A 14,700-nucleotide genomic window follows, 5' to 3' on the forward strand; every position below is an offset into this window, starting at 1 on the left:
TGCAGAGGTAGGACACTGAAGGTCCAGTGTACAGGCTGTCGGTACGAGCTGCAGTTGCGTCACCCGACAGTGTGACCGGTGTTACTGCAGTGTCCCTGAGCATAGTGTCCGAGCCATATGGGGAAGGATTATAACGCTGGGGGGAGATGAGCTAAAGCAGTTGTTGGGGAAGCTGCTAAGTGCTTTTCGATCCGTCAGTACTGTTAGTTTTTTAAAAACGCTCCCATTGACTTACATTAAAATTGCGTCAAAATTAGTAAAACCGTGCTAATAGATTGAAAAGTGCTTTTCAGGGCAGCTCAGCGTCTGGAACGAATCAGTCTCAGCAGCAGCTTTCCATGATCATCAGCCAACACAGTGTCAGCAAACTCTGCTTCCAGCCACATGGGTAAGGGGCACACAGCAGCACACAGCCTGGAGAGTTTTGCACAAGTGTTGTTCTGAACGTCTGCGCCGAGCACAGGGAGTTTGGCAACGCTGGCTGAGAAATGAGTGTGGACATAAGCCTGGGAGAACAGGCTTGGAGTGCACTCTTGATTGCCCCATTTGTGGAAGCTTCCAGTGGTGGAGAATGATGGCACTCTATCATTTATGTACTAACCACCCATTTGACCTGAGTGTGTCTGCTGGCTAACTTTAAAGTAAACCTGTAGGGAAAGAAAGTGCCCCCAGGGGGGTACTTGCCTCAGGTGGGGAAAGCCTCTGGATCCTAATGAGGCTTCCCTGTCCTCCTCAGGCAGCTTGTTCCACCTCTGGGACCCCCGAGCCAATAGCAGCAATAATATTTACAGTTGCCTGCCTGCGCAGATGCACTAGGCTCTATCTGCTTGTGCTCTTGCGGGAATAGCCGAGCCTGATCGGGTCCGCTCTACAGCTCGCATGTGCGCAGTAGAGCGGACTCGATCGGACTCCAGCGGAAATAGCCAAGCCCGATCTAGTCCGGGCTTGGCTATTTCCGCTGAAGCCCGATCGGAGAGCCGTTATGGGTGCACACAGATGAGGAGATTTTCGGGGGAACTAGAGCTGGATTCCCTCTGCTGAGGAGGATAGGGAAGTTACTTTAAGATCCAGAGACTTCCCCCTACCAAGGTAAGTACCGCCCCAGGGGCACTTTTTCTCACTACAGGTTCACTTTACCTGGTGCCAATGATAACCCTGCACTCAGTAGCAGAGACCTTTCACATGTCAGTGGACATGGTTTCTTCATAGTTAAAAGAACGACACCCACTGACATCTGATAGGTCACTGCTACTAAGTGTAGTGATTGGCCCCAATGTCTGATAACTCTATGGACAGCGGCATGTACTTGAGGGGGGACACCTGGCGCGGAAACATTCCTTTGGGATTCTGCACCATGCTCGCGTGATTACGCCACACAATTTCAGCAGATTAATCAGCTGCACATCCATGCTACAAATATCTCTGTGCCTCATCCAAACCAACACCAGCCTAAACTGCTGACACAAGGTAAGCTGGATCAATGGATCCATCCTGCTAACACTGAACTCTGACCCTACCATCTGTGGTCCTCACCAAGAACCTAGATTTATCAGATCAGCTTGAAAAGGGACCATTCACGTTGAAATTTGATTGCCCATTTTCAAGCTGCATAAATTTGCATGCAGAATGTGTATAATTGTTCATAAAGGGAACCTAAACTGAGAAGGGTATGGATTTTCTCTTTTAAAATAATACCAGTTGCTTTGACTGTTACACCACAGTCGATAGGCACCCTGGTGAGGGTATCCGTGTGCTAAGCTGATATGGCGCTGTAGTCCAGCAGCTCCCAAAGCATAGGTAGAAGAGATCAGCAGCACCACGTAGATGTATTCAAGCTCTTTATTGCATAAAGATAGCGCCCAGGGACAGCGACAGACGCGTCCTCAAGCTGTATAGGCTCACTCAAGAGATAACAAACATAAAGGCATTTATATACAGTTTCAATAGGGTCACATGGACCAATCAGATAACATCACAATACAAAAAAGCATGAATATCCAATCACAGGGCAAAGCATAATGAGAGGACCTGATGGGGAACAGATATGTAAATCAGCAGCCGTTATCACAGCATGATTTAAAAAGTGTCATATCCCTAATGGCCAATCAGCACTTACCAAGTCAGGAGGACCTGATGGGAAACCACAGCACTGTCATAACGCTCCTCCCAATCTCCCAGAGGGCAATGCGAGAAGCGTACTGCCGAAAAACGGAACGAATGACGTCATGACGTCATCCGTTTCCATGCGTAAAAGCGTCCTAGCAATGCGTAAAAAAACGTACGCGCAAGATTCTCAACAGCATCCATGCGTAAAAGCCTCCTAGCAATGCGTAAAAACGTACGCGTAAGATTCTGAACAGCATCCATGCGTAACAGCGTCCGAACAACGCGTAAAAACGTACGCATAAAGTCAAATGCGGAACCATATGAAATAGCCGCAATGCCGAGCGCATATCGGCCATTAGTACCAAGAATATGTCTCAATCTGTCTCGGCCCATTTCACCCAGTTCCGCCACTCTATACCACAGCTCCGTGTGCAAGTCATAGATGGGGTTCCTGTTCATTTTAGAGGAAACAGGGAAAAGGAATTACTTAGGCGGGTTGGATCAGTAGGTTGGGTACCCTGGGAAGGGGCCTTCTCAACCGGGATTATGACCTTTCTTTTTGCATTTAAACTTTTATATTCTAATTGAGTGTAAGATTCATTGATATATTGTGCCCTTACATGTTTTTGTGCGGTCTGCTATGCCGCGTTGGTGGTGTGCTGACTGCCGAGTCCAGCTATGTGTGTTTCCCTTGTGGGCTACACTTTGAGTATTCTGGGGGTTGCTGCTTTTTGATGTGTGGGTCTCTTTATTGTTATTGTATTCTTTACATCTAATACAACGATCTATCTATAAGGGTGGTTATCTATTATGGCACACTCAGCCTTACTTTACCACAGCACTAGCATTTTTTGCTTTTGGTCATCATTTGATGATTTACGGTGCTGACTTTGTCAGCATGTTCTGCATTATATGCGTTTTACGCGTCAGTTTGCATATTTTTGTGCTCGGCATAGCGGCTATTTCATATGGTTCCGCATTTGACTTTATGCGTACGTTTTTACGTGTTGTTTGGACGCTGTTACGCATGGATGCTGTTAAGAATCTTACGCGTACGTTTCTACGCATTGCTAGGAGGCTTTTACGCATGGATGCTGTTGAGAATCTTGCGCGTACGTTTTTACGCATTGCTAGGACGCTTTTATGCATGGAAACGGATGACGTCATTCGTTCCGTTTTTCGGCAGTACGCTTCTCGCATTGCCCCCTGGGAGATTGGGAGGAGCGTTTTGACAGTGCTGTAGTTTCCCATCAGGTCCTCCTGACTTGGTAAGTGCTGATTGGCCATTAGGGATATGACACTTTTTTTAAATCATGCTGTGATAACGGCTGCTGATTTACATATCTGTTCCCCATCAGGTCCTCTCATTATGCTTTGCCCTGTGATTGGATATTCATGCTTTTTTGTATTGTGATGTTATCTGATTGGTCCATGTGACCCCATTGAAACTGTATATAAATGCCTTTGTGTTTATCTCTTTTGAGTGAGCCTATACAGCTTGAGGAAGGAGCTTGTCTCCAAAACAGCGTCTGTCGCTGTCCCTGGGCGCTATCTTTATGCAATAAAGAGCTTGAATACATCTACGTGGTGCTGCTGATCTCTTCTACCAGTTGCTTTGCACTGACTGGAAGGCTCTGGAATCGCCAAACTTGGATGAGTGGGTAGACAACGTAACCTCATACATTAGCTTCTGCGAGGACCACTGTATAGCAACGAAAACCTTCAAACTCTATCCAAACGACAAACTGTGGTTCTCAAAAAAAAAAAAAAAAAAAAAAAAAAAAATACGCCAACTACGCAGAAGCTAAGAGGCAGCACACAAGTCTGGTAACTGGGAGGACTACAAGAGGGCAAGAAACAACCTAAGCAGAGAACTAAATACCACCAAGAGCTATGCGGAAAAGCTGGAACAGAACTTCGCCTCAAAGGACTTACGAGCTGTGTGGACAGGGTTTAAGGCCGCCGCCAACTATAACCCTTCCCCTCAGCACTGAGCTAGTGGAGAATCTCAGTGACTTCTGCAGATTTGAGAACCAGGCAGCACCTGCAGGTCTCCCACAGCCACCTGCCCCAACCTCTGCCTCGGATGTCCTTGGTCCAAACTCGCCCCCTCCAGTGGTGTACGAGGCTGATGTCCTGTGTAACCTGCTAAAGTTAAACACTAGAAAAGCCCCAGGTCCTGACGGAGTATCACAAGCCTGCCTGAAAACCTGCGCTCGGCAGCTCACTCCCATTCTCTCATCCATCTTCTAAAAGTCCCAAGGGAGGCAAAGCACGAGTGTGGCCAATTGCCAAATATAATGATCACTGACACCAGTGGCGGGCCTAATTTTATGGCGCAACAGGCCAATGTTTAAAACCTATTGCTCTACAACCTTGTACATTGTTTGAAGTCTTGATTACCACATGTAACTTAACACAGTATTTTGAAGTTGAAACAAGTCAGGTTCAAAATTGGCTATTTAATTTGTTTTGAAGCCTCTTTTGTTCCAAGAAAACAGGCTGACATTGAAAAGATGTCTCTTAGTTTCTCAGTTCTGCTTATATTTTTAAATGTATCTTCCTGCGCAGTCAATGAATTTTGAAGCTTTATCTGGTTGTGCAATGATATCCTTTCTATAACCATGTTTTTGGGTTTAGCTTCATTAATTTGTGTTTATATTCAAGCAGTTTCCACTGCTCTTTATAGGTCTTCTAGTGTAGGTTTATTTAGCCTGCAAGCTAAATATACAGTGATGTGAAAAACTATTTGCCCCCTTCCTGATTTCTTATTCTTTTGCATGTTTGTCACACTTAAATGTTTCTGCTCATCAAAAACCGTTAACTATTAAAAGATAACATTGAACACAAAATGCAGTTTTAAATGATGGTTTTTATTATTTAGTGAGAAAAAAAACTCAAAATCTACATGGCCCTGTGTGAAAAAGTGATTGCGCCCTTGTTAAAAAATAACTTAACTGTGGTTTATCACACCTGAGTTCAATTACTGTAGTCACCCCCAGGCCTGATTACTGCCACACCTGTTTCAATCAAGAAATCACTTAAATGGGAGCTATCTGACACAGAGAAGTAGACCAAAAGCACCTCAAAAGCGAGACATCATGCCAAGATCCAAAGAAATTCAGGAACAAATGAGAACAAAAGTAATTGAGATCTATCAGTCTGGTAAAGGTTATAAAGCCATTTCTAAAGCTTTGGGACTCCAGCGAACCACAGTGAGAGCCATTATGCACAAATGGCAAAAACATGGAACAGTGATGAACCTTCCCAGGAGTGTCCGGCCAACCAAAATTACCCCAAGAGCGCAGAGAAAACTCATCAGAGAGGCCACAAAAGACACCAGGACAACATCTAAAGAACTGCAGGTCTCACTTGCCTCAATTAAGGTCAGTGTTCACGACTCCACCATAAGAAAGAGACTGGGCAAAAACTGTCTGCATGGCAGATATCCAAGGCGCAAACCACTTTGCCGGCCATCTGTTCGTCAACTCAAGCTGAAGCGATCTTGGGTGCTGCAGCAGGACAATGACCCAAAACACACCAGCAAATCCACCTCTGAATGGCTGAAGAAAAAATAAATGAAGACTTTGGAGTGGCCTAGTCAAAGTCCTGACCTGAATCCTATTGAGATGTTGTAGCATGACCTTAAAAAGGCAGGTCATGCTAGAAAACCCTCAAAGCTGAATTACAACAATTCTGCAAAGATGAGTGGGCCAAAATTCCTCCAGAGCGCTGTAAAAGACTCGTTGCAAGTTATCGCAAACGCTTGATTGCAGTTATTGCTGCTAAGGGTGGCCCAACCAGTTATTAGGTTCAGGGGGCAATTTCTTTTTCACACAGGGCCATGTAGGTTTTGTTTTTTTTTTTCTCACAAAATAAAAAACATCATTTAAAACTGCATTTTGTGTTCAATTATGTTATCTTTGACTAATAGTTAACGGTTTTTGATGAGCAGAAACATTTTAAGTGTGACAAACATGCAAAAGAATAAGAAATCGGGAAGGGGACAAATAGTTCTTCGCATCACTGTACCTTTCACTTATCCTTTTTCTTTAACCTCAATAGCGGTATGCCCGACACTGTGTCGGACATACCGTTTGCTCTGCTCAGGAGGCCACCAGAATTAATTTGTTCTCATGGCAGTAAAAGCTTTAGCTAGCACTAGGCTAGCTAGTAAAGGTGTCCGGCACCCCCTGATCGCCTTGCACCTTCCCCCCCCCCCCCCACCTTATGTTCACTATGGGGAGGATCGGGTCTGCACCTCACGTCATGTGCAATCCTCCCCATAGTGAAGACCGGAGCTGTGCGGGGAGGCTGCGCCGATCGCTGGATCCAGGATGGGTAATGTATAAACCGGGTAGCGGCGGGAATCGGAGGGTGCCGGGCATTTGTACTAGCTAGCCTAGTGGGTTTTCAGGCATGAGAACAAATTATTTAATCCTGGGGGCACAAACTAACGAAACCACCTGAGCGGTGGTTGTATTGCTCCTTAAATCTCATCGCTCCAGATATTTTAATCTTATATTTACTCTTGTTTCCTGCAGACTTCTTGTAGCTATGAGCCACGTCCCTTAATATGTTTCCCGGTTGTTTTCTAAATCCCCGCTCTCACCTCATGATGCTGCGAAATTCAACTTTTCACAGATAGATATTTATTTATTTTTTAGCATAGGATTTACTTTTTCCTACAGAAGAGGATTTAACTTTACTTTTAATTACTTTTTTTATTGTGTGTGCTTAAAGGGACGTTTTTAAGTCTGAAAAAAAAATCTGTTTTATTCACCTGGGGCTTCTACCAGCCCCCTGCAGCCATCCTGTGCCCTCGTAGTCTCGATTGGAGCCTCCTGTCCCCCACCACCAGCTACTTTCGTTTTCAGCGACAGGCCTGGCCACGCCTCTGCTTCTTCATGTTCCTGTCCACAATAGCAGCATACAAACAAACAAACCTTTATATTGCGCTTTTCTCCTGGCTGACTCAAAGCGCCAGAGCTGCAGTCATTAGGACGCGCTCTATAGGCAGTGTTAGGGAGTCTTGCCCAAGGTCTCCTACTGAATAGGTGCTGGCTTACTGAACAGGAGATGCAGAGATTCGAACCCTGGTCTCCTGTGTCAGGAACCAGCCCGCGGCACGCCTGCGTATACGGTTCCCGACTGCGAGTTTGACCAGACCAAGCGGGAAGCCGCCTTATTCAAGCTAAAAACAAGGCTAGGACCCCTCAAACATTTCTCACTGCCACCACTAGCTGTTGCTAGACACGTCCACTCTGCTGTCGAGTGCTCAGTACGCAATCCGCGTTTTCGTACTCGGTCATCTTTGCACTTTAGGCTGAATACGAGAACGCCACGCACACACACACAGTTGCAATCTTACACTGTAGTGAAGCAAAACTACTAACAGTCGCTCCGAACGATACTGTTAGACTTCCCGCTTTGCTGTCGAGCGCAGAAGTGCCCCATACACACAATGCAATTACAATCTTATACGGTAGTGTTGCTCAAACGTACAATCAGGCATGGACTTATACACAGTCACACTTCAGTCTCTTCTAGGCTATGAGTGTTAGTTTAGTACAGCAGAAGTCAAACTTATTAAATAACGATTTAATATTCCAGGAAAAAAGTGGAACCATGCAGAAAATAATATATACAAAAGATTTACAAAAACAATAAAAGTTACAAAGATACACACAAGGATATTTGCATAAAAATGGGATAACGTTACCAGCATATCGATCTGAACGTTGTTTGCGGGAGGACTCAACTTCTGGTCAGGAACCAGGTTAGTCCTAGCGTTGTGCTATCTCCAAAGACTACAAGTTGTGAAGGACCTGTGCAGGTTCTTATTGGCCCATTTGGGGCCTGAGGGTACAAGTCCCACAACTAACGCAATTTCCCAGACTGTGACATCACAGTCTGCCGAGCCCCTTGTCACATCTGGGCTAGCTGTGTCATGCGAATTTCCAGGCTTTTCCTGTCGCACTTTGCAGACTTCAAAGCAATCCTGTGTTTGTTCAAAATCCAATTTCCCCAGGCAACTATAGTCTGGTCCAGTGGTGGCTAACCTATGGCACGCGTGCCGGAAGTGGCACTCTGAGCCCTCTCTGTGGGCACGCACGCTGCTGCCTGCCACCACTGCTATATTAAAGATTTGTTTTTTCCTTTTTTTTTTTTATTATTTTTGTTTAAACAAAATCGCTTCCCCTTACTACTTCACCTCTGGAAAACTCATATCTTGTACAGCGCAGAGAGGCAGGCAGGTGAAAGAGGACTATTTTCACCTGCCTCCTCACTGCGCATTCATTTTCCGACAACTCATAGTTCCGGCTGGCAGGGAACAGAAGCAGGGATGCTCTGGCTTCTTGAACTACGTAGTCCAGTCTGCCCCGCCCCCTTCATGCACACTGCTGTGGAGAGGATTCATGTATCTCCCTTAACGATCTTTATGACGTCGTGGCTCTGGGAAAGTTGGCTCAGAGGAAGAGGACCTGCCTTTTCCACTTCAAAAGCTTCTCACTGTGGAGTGAGTGATTCACTGTTTTATTATGTTCCCTGACAGCTGTAACTGAAAAAAAGTCTTACTGCATGCGTCTCTTGCACCTACATACCATTAGTATGCCCTCCCAGCAACAGCATGTACCTACCCTCCCTGCCATTCGCCCACCCAGCAGCATGTACTTACCCTACCTCCTGCCTACTGCAGCTACCTACCCTACATATGCCTGTCCAGCCATAGCTACCTACCGTCCCTACAGTCCACCTAGGTGCAGCTACCTAACTGCAGTGCAGTCCCTCCCATCCAAATTGTTACTACCTACCTTTCCATATAGCCCGCCCAGCAACAGCTACCCATTCTCCCTACTACTCAGCTACTTACACTCCCTCCTGCCCTGCAGCAGATACCTAATCCTTCTACCTACCCTCTCTCCTGACACTTTTTCCCCTATCTGCAACTACTTAACCTCCCCACCAGCTGCAACTACCTTATCTTCCTACCTACTCTCCCTTCTGTCCTGCAGCAGCTACCTAATCTCTCTACCTACCCTTACTTCCAGTCACAGCCACAGGTGAGTAAAACTTTTTTTTTTTTTTCTTTCAGATTTAAGTGTCCCTTTTTAACATATCAGGTTTATTGAGAATTAAACAAAACACTAACACGTTATAACAACCCTGCGGATAAAGTTAGACTAAAAGCACAATTAACAATCCAATAGCATGGCAAAGAAGTATAATCTTAATCAATGTGTGTTTGTGCTTTGGATATCAGAAACCAATACAGGGAGGAAAAAGGATTCTGACATGTTAACAGTATAATCCAGCAGTGATAAGACAGGAGAAAAAAAACATTACATACCTCTTAATAAAACCCTCAATCCTCAACATAACCAGTCCGTCTCCAGCGAAAAGTTTTAGCGACATCTGCACAATTTTGTACTGAATCCTATACCATTCTATATAGAAAATATGCACGCTATGTCAGTGTATGAGGACTCTTTCCATTCGGACCAAATCTATGATGTACACCCCTTGATTGGTATATTGCCTCATGGTATGGGGGAGTCCTATTTACCAGCTTGATCCAGTCTTCCACTCCAGGGACCAATGGTTGAATCCAAAAGTTAGCATATAATTTAAGGGCAAGCTTTAAGGATTCGAGAAGGAGAACCTTGGTGGACTTGCTAGTAATGGTATTGGGAAAGATCTTTAATAAGCATAACTTTGGGTCAGCTGTCATAGGACATCCCAAAAGGTCATGAAGGAAAACTAATTACTTTTAGGCTTCATCTTCTCTGTTTTCTCAAATGCTTACCCCCACCCCACATGATAGGTGGCAATCTCAGTTTATTTCCACTCCTCTTTTCACATGAAAATCAAAGTCCTTCTTTATACTTATGTCAGTAATGATATAGTCTGAAATACTTTTTTTCTTTCCTTGCTGGTTCTTCATTGGATAATCTTGTGTGGGAATTGTCTAACAAATAATTTGGTCATATCTAGTATTGCAATTGCTCTTGGTATCCTCCCATACTTTCCCACAACCTCTTTATTGTTTCTTGTCTGCCTTCTCACTCTTCAATATATTGCAGGAAAAGATCAATGAAGTACAGAGGGCTCTGTCTTAATCTTAGGAGATTTTAATGGAAGCATTGATTCTTGGCATGCATATTATTTGTATCTTGAGGCTTATATAGTAGTTTGATGTGGTGTTCCAGCTCGATTTGCAAAGTCATTCTTTTCTACCTGCTCTTTATTACTACTTGGAAATTTGATACTAAACACAGATGGCAATGAGGTTATCACTTCAAATAGTTTTGTCAGTTTTTGTTTTCATTGGCCTTTGTGGATTCCCTTCCCTAACCTCTACAATGCAGGCCTGGCTTTTCTGTAGAGGTTTCCCTTTCTTTAGCTATTAAGGCGCTGTGCACTCGCGTTTCGTACTACTCCATTTGGTACTCAGCTCTAGCTTCTTTCACCCTACTGAGGCAATACTGGGCAGACAGTACTTAAGAGTACACAAAAATATACTGATTTCATGTTTGAGCAAGTAATACTGTTTGAGCATACAGGTACGTAAAGTGAAAGTGCGTGCGGCGGCGGCAGCAGCAGCGATAAATATAAGAATAGTAGCATGATAAGGAGTCATTCTCTTCAGCTTAATGGGTTCGTTTTTAAGATTGAATCGGACTGTCATATTTGCTGTTTAGAATCCACACTTTACTTTCACAAAAAAGAAACCAAAGTAATGACCTTTTTAAGGTTTTCTGCACTAAAACCTTCTTACTTTTCAGGAAACCATACTAAATTCTACAAGCTGTTCCACAAGCTCTTTTTGCATAGATGCAGAGTACCCAACTGACTCATGGTAAACCAGAACCGCTAGGAGAGTATATAAGGGATCTCTTACTAATGTTAACTATAATTTTGCCTTTCTAAAACAGGAGGTATTTGCAATAATTCAGCTTTAGGCTCACTGGTGGTATGATCTATGACGCTGCTGCACGCTGACCGATGGCCGTGTGCGGGGGGGTCCTGCTGTGTACAGAGCTGCTGGATGAGCGCTCACTTAGTACACAGGAATGGTAGTTACCATGGGAACCTCAGTAGCCCTGCGCCCGACACTACTCGGGCGAAAGGCGAGCCGGGGCATGATGCGCCAGGTAAAATGAGACACACACAAAAAAGGCAGGATATGGAGGCATTCTCACATAAATATTAGCTACATTAGCTTTAATGCCAGCTTTGCATCGGAGGGTTGTATATTTGAGCAAGGACGGCTAAGGGTCCTAACTAGGGTGGGAACCGTCCTTGGCCTGCTCCTTAAGGGGGGGGGGGCTTAGGGTTAAGTGGGTCCCAGCCCTTAACCACATGTGCAACTGTGGTCATTGGAAATGATTAACAGGTCAGACTATAGATAATGGTTTAAAAAGAAAAGTCCCAACGATGGTTAAAGAAAGCGGTTAAAATTCATGTAGAGGTTTGGACAATAATCACTGTTAGACACTGAAGCGAAAAAAAAAATTGATATAATAATTTGGTTGTGTAGTATGGATAATTACTAGAACATTAGTAGCAAAGAAAATATTCTCACTTTTAATTTCAGTTATATACAGTGGTTTGTGAAGGTATTCGACTCCCTTGAAGTTTTTCCACATTTTGTCATATTACTGCAACAAACATGAATCCATTTTATTGGAATTCCACGTGAAAGACCAATACAAAGTGGTGTACACGTAAGAAGTGGATCGAAACTCGTACATGATTCCAAACATTTTGTACAAATAACTGCAAAGTGGGGTGTGCGTAATTATTCAGCCCTCTTTGGTCTGAGTGCAGTTGCCCATAGACATTGGTTGATGAGTGCTAATGACTAAATAGGCCGTCCACCTAAACTCCACAGGCCGAACAAGGAGAGCACTGATCAGAAATGCAGTCAAAAGGCCCATGGTGACTCTGGACAAGCTGCAGAGATCTACAGCTCAGGTGGGAGACTCTGTCCATAGGACAACTATTAGTCGTGCACTGCGCAAAGTTGGCCTTTATGGAAGAGTGGCAAGAAGAAAGCCATTGTTAACAGAAAAGCATAAGAAGTCACATTTGCAGTTTGCCACAAGCCATGTGGGGGACACAGCAAACGTGGAAGAAGGTGCTCTGGTCAGATGAGACCAAAATTGAACTTTTTAGCCAAAATTCCAAACGCTATGTGTGGTGCAAAACTAACACTGCACATCACTCTGAACACACCATCCCCACTGTCAAATATAGTGGTGGCAGCATCATGCTCTGGGGGTGCTTCTCTTCAGCAGGGACAGGGAACCTGGTCAGAGTTAATGGGAAGATGGATGGAGCCAAATACAGGGCAAACTTGGAAAAAAAAACCTCTTGGAGTCTGCAAAAGACTTGAGACTGGGGCGGGGTTTTACCTTCCAGCAGGACAACAACCCTAAACATAAAGCCAGGGCAACAATGGAATGGTTTAAAACAAAACCTATCCATGTGTTAAAATGGCCCAGTCAAAGTCCAGATCTAAATCCAATCGAGAATCTGTGGCAAGATCTGAAAACTGCTGTTCACAAATGCTGTCCATCTAATCTGACTGAGTTGGAGCTGTTTTGCAAAGAAGAATGGGCAAGGATTTCAGTCTCTAGATGTGCAAAGCTGGTAGAGACATACCCTAAAACAGTGTTCCCCCAACCCTGTCCTCAAGGCCCACTAACAAAGCATGTTTTGTGGAAATCCAGAGAGGAAGTTAATTAGCTCTGCTGAGGCACTAATTACCTCATCTGTGCATGGTTGTGGTTTCCTGCAAAACATGCACTATGAGGGCTCGTTTCCACTATAGCGAATCCCGCATGCGGATTCGCATAGGCAATACAAGTGGATGGGATTGTTTCCACTTGTGTGTCGTGCGGGTGCGTTTTGGTGTGCGGGGGAAATCTGCACGGCAGAGCCGTCAGATTTCGCGTGCGGCTGGAATGCGGGTGAATCGTTCGCAATGCTTTTAATAGGGAAATCGCATGCGGCTTTGTTATGCGGTTTTCCCCGCGATTTCATGTGCGATTTCGCATGTAATGTTATGGAAATTTACACAGGCAGTGACATGGTTAAATTCGCCTGCTTCTTAGCCATGCGAAATCGCGAGGAAAACCGCATTCAGAAATGCATCCGCATGCGATTTCGTCCGAGGTGGAATCCAGGCGATTCTGCACCGCAACAGTGGAAACGAGCCCTTAGTGGGCCTTGACAGGGTTGGGGAACTCTGCCCTAAAAGCCTGGCAGCTGTAATTGCAGCAAAAGGTGGTTCTACAAAGTATTGACTCGGGGCTGAATTATTACGCACACCCCACTCTGCAGTTTTTTTGTTTTTTTAATGTTTGGAATCATGTATGGTTTTCGTTCCACTTCTCACGTGTACACCACTTTGTATTGGTCTTTTACGTGGAATTCCAATTAAATTGATTCTTGTTTGTGGCAGTAATATGACAAAATGTGGAAAACTTCAAGGGGGCTGAATACTTTCGCAAATCACTAGGGTTTTTTTTTTTTTTGTTGTTTTTTTTTAATAACATTGCATCATTCTCTAATATTTGCAGTTTACACATTACTCAGCATTCTAAATGATTTTACAGAGCAGGCTAGTGAACTTTTGAACTGTCCTCTGAAGGAAAAAAAACAATAGTTAGAGAGACTTGTGATAAAAAGCTTCAGAAGACAGAGCTCTCTGCTACTTTGAAAGTTGTGGAGCTCAGTGGCACTTTTGCATAGATAACTGGAGTTTCTTAACTCTTTCTGTACTGTAAAAAATATTGGTCTTATGTCTCTGCTTCTAATGTTTTATTTCTTAGCTGTACTACTCAACCAATTCATTATATCATAATTTTTTTCCGCTTTAGTGTCTCTTTAAATGTTTGTACTGCACAATAGCAAGCGATTGATCCATTCAAAATACTCACCTATTGCAAATTTCTCAATTCCACTAATGATCCAATCGAGAGCCCATTGTTGTGCTGTCACTGAATTTAAATGTGCACTGACATCGTTTGCCCGTCGTTAACTGCGTTGGGATCACTCTTGTTCCAACTACTGCAGTTGCAAGTGTTTACACAGCTTCAAAGGGAGGAGAATGTACAGATCTTCATATGAGAGAATATACAGCCCTTTTGTGAAAGACTATTACCAGAGTATGGCTTGGCAGCATATTAAAATTAACATTTGCTTAGTTTGCCTTTATGGGGGCTTCTCTGCTATGTTACTGTTTAAATTGGAGTTGTGTAAATTGCTGCCCCACCCCCACCCAGCAATGCCGGCCTCTATTGTGAACGCTTTAGCTTTGCTTCTGGACAGTAACTAAGGATTGTCTGTGCACAGGGCAGCCACCGCTTCTTTTCTTCTGCTGTTTTCCGCTTGATTTCTGATTCCGTCTGACAGGCTGTCGGTTGAAATTAGATTCCTAAGGGTAGTGGGGGAACTGAATGCCAGGCCTGACTAATCTATCGCTGAGCTGCTGTTCCTGTATCTGAGCTATGAGGGGCCCTGAATTCTGCACAGTCATACACTATATGGCTCTGCATTGTTCAACTTTATGGATGGTGTTAAACT

The 14,700-nt window shown here is 44.2% G+C and overlaps 1 protein-coding gene across 2 annotated transcripts in view; it reads left to right on the top strand.

Moving 5' to 3' along the window:
* The window catches only part of BCL2L13 (BCL2 like 13), a 138,933-nt gene that overhangs the window by 33,795 nt on the left and 90,438 nt on the right, over positions 1 to 14,700 (top strand). The window lies entirely within an intron of this gene.

This window comes from Hyperolius riggenbachi, chromosome 3 (assembly GCF_040937935.1).
Source record: "Hyperolius riggenbachi isolate aHypRig1 chromosome 3, aHypRig1.pri, whole genome shotgun sequence".
NCBI classification, from domain to species: domain Eukaryota; kingdom Metazoa; phylum Chordata; class Amphibia; order Anura; family Hyperoliidae; genus Hyperolius; species Hyperolius riggenbachi.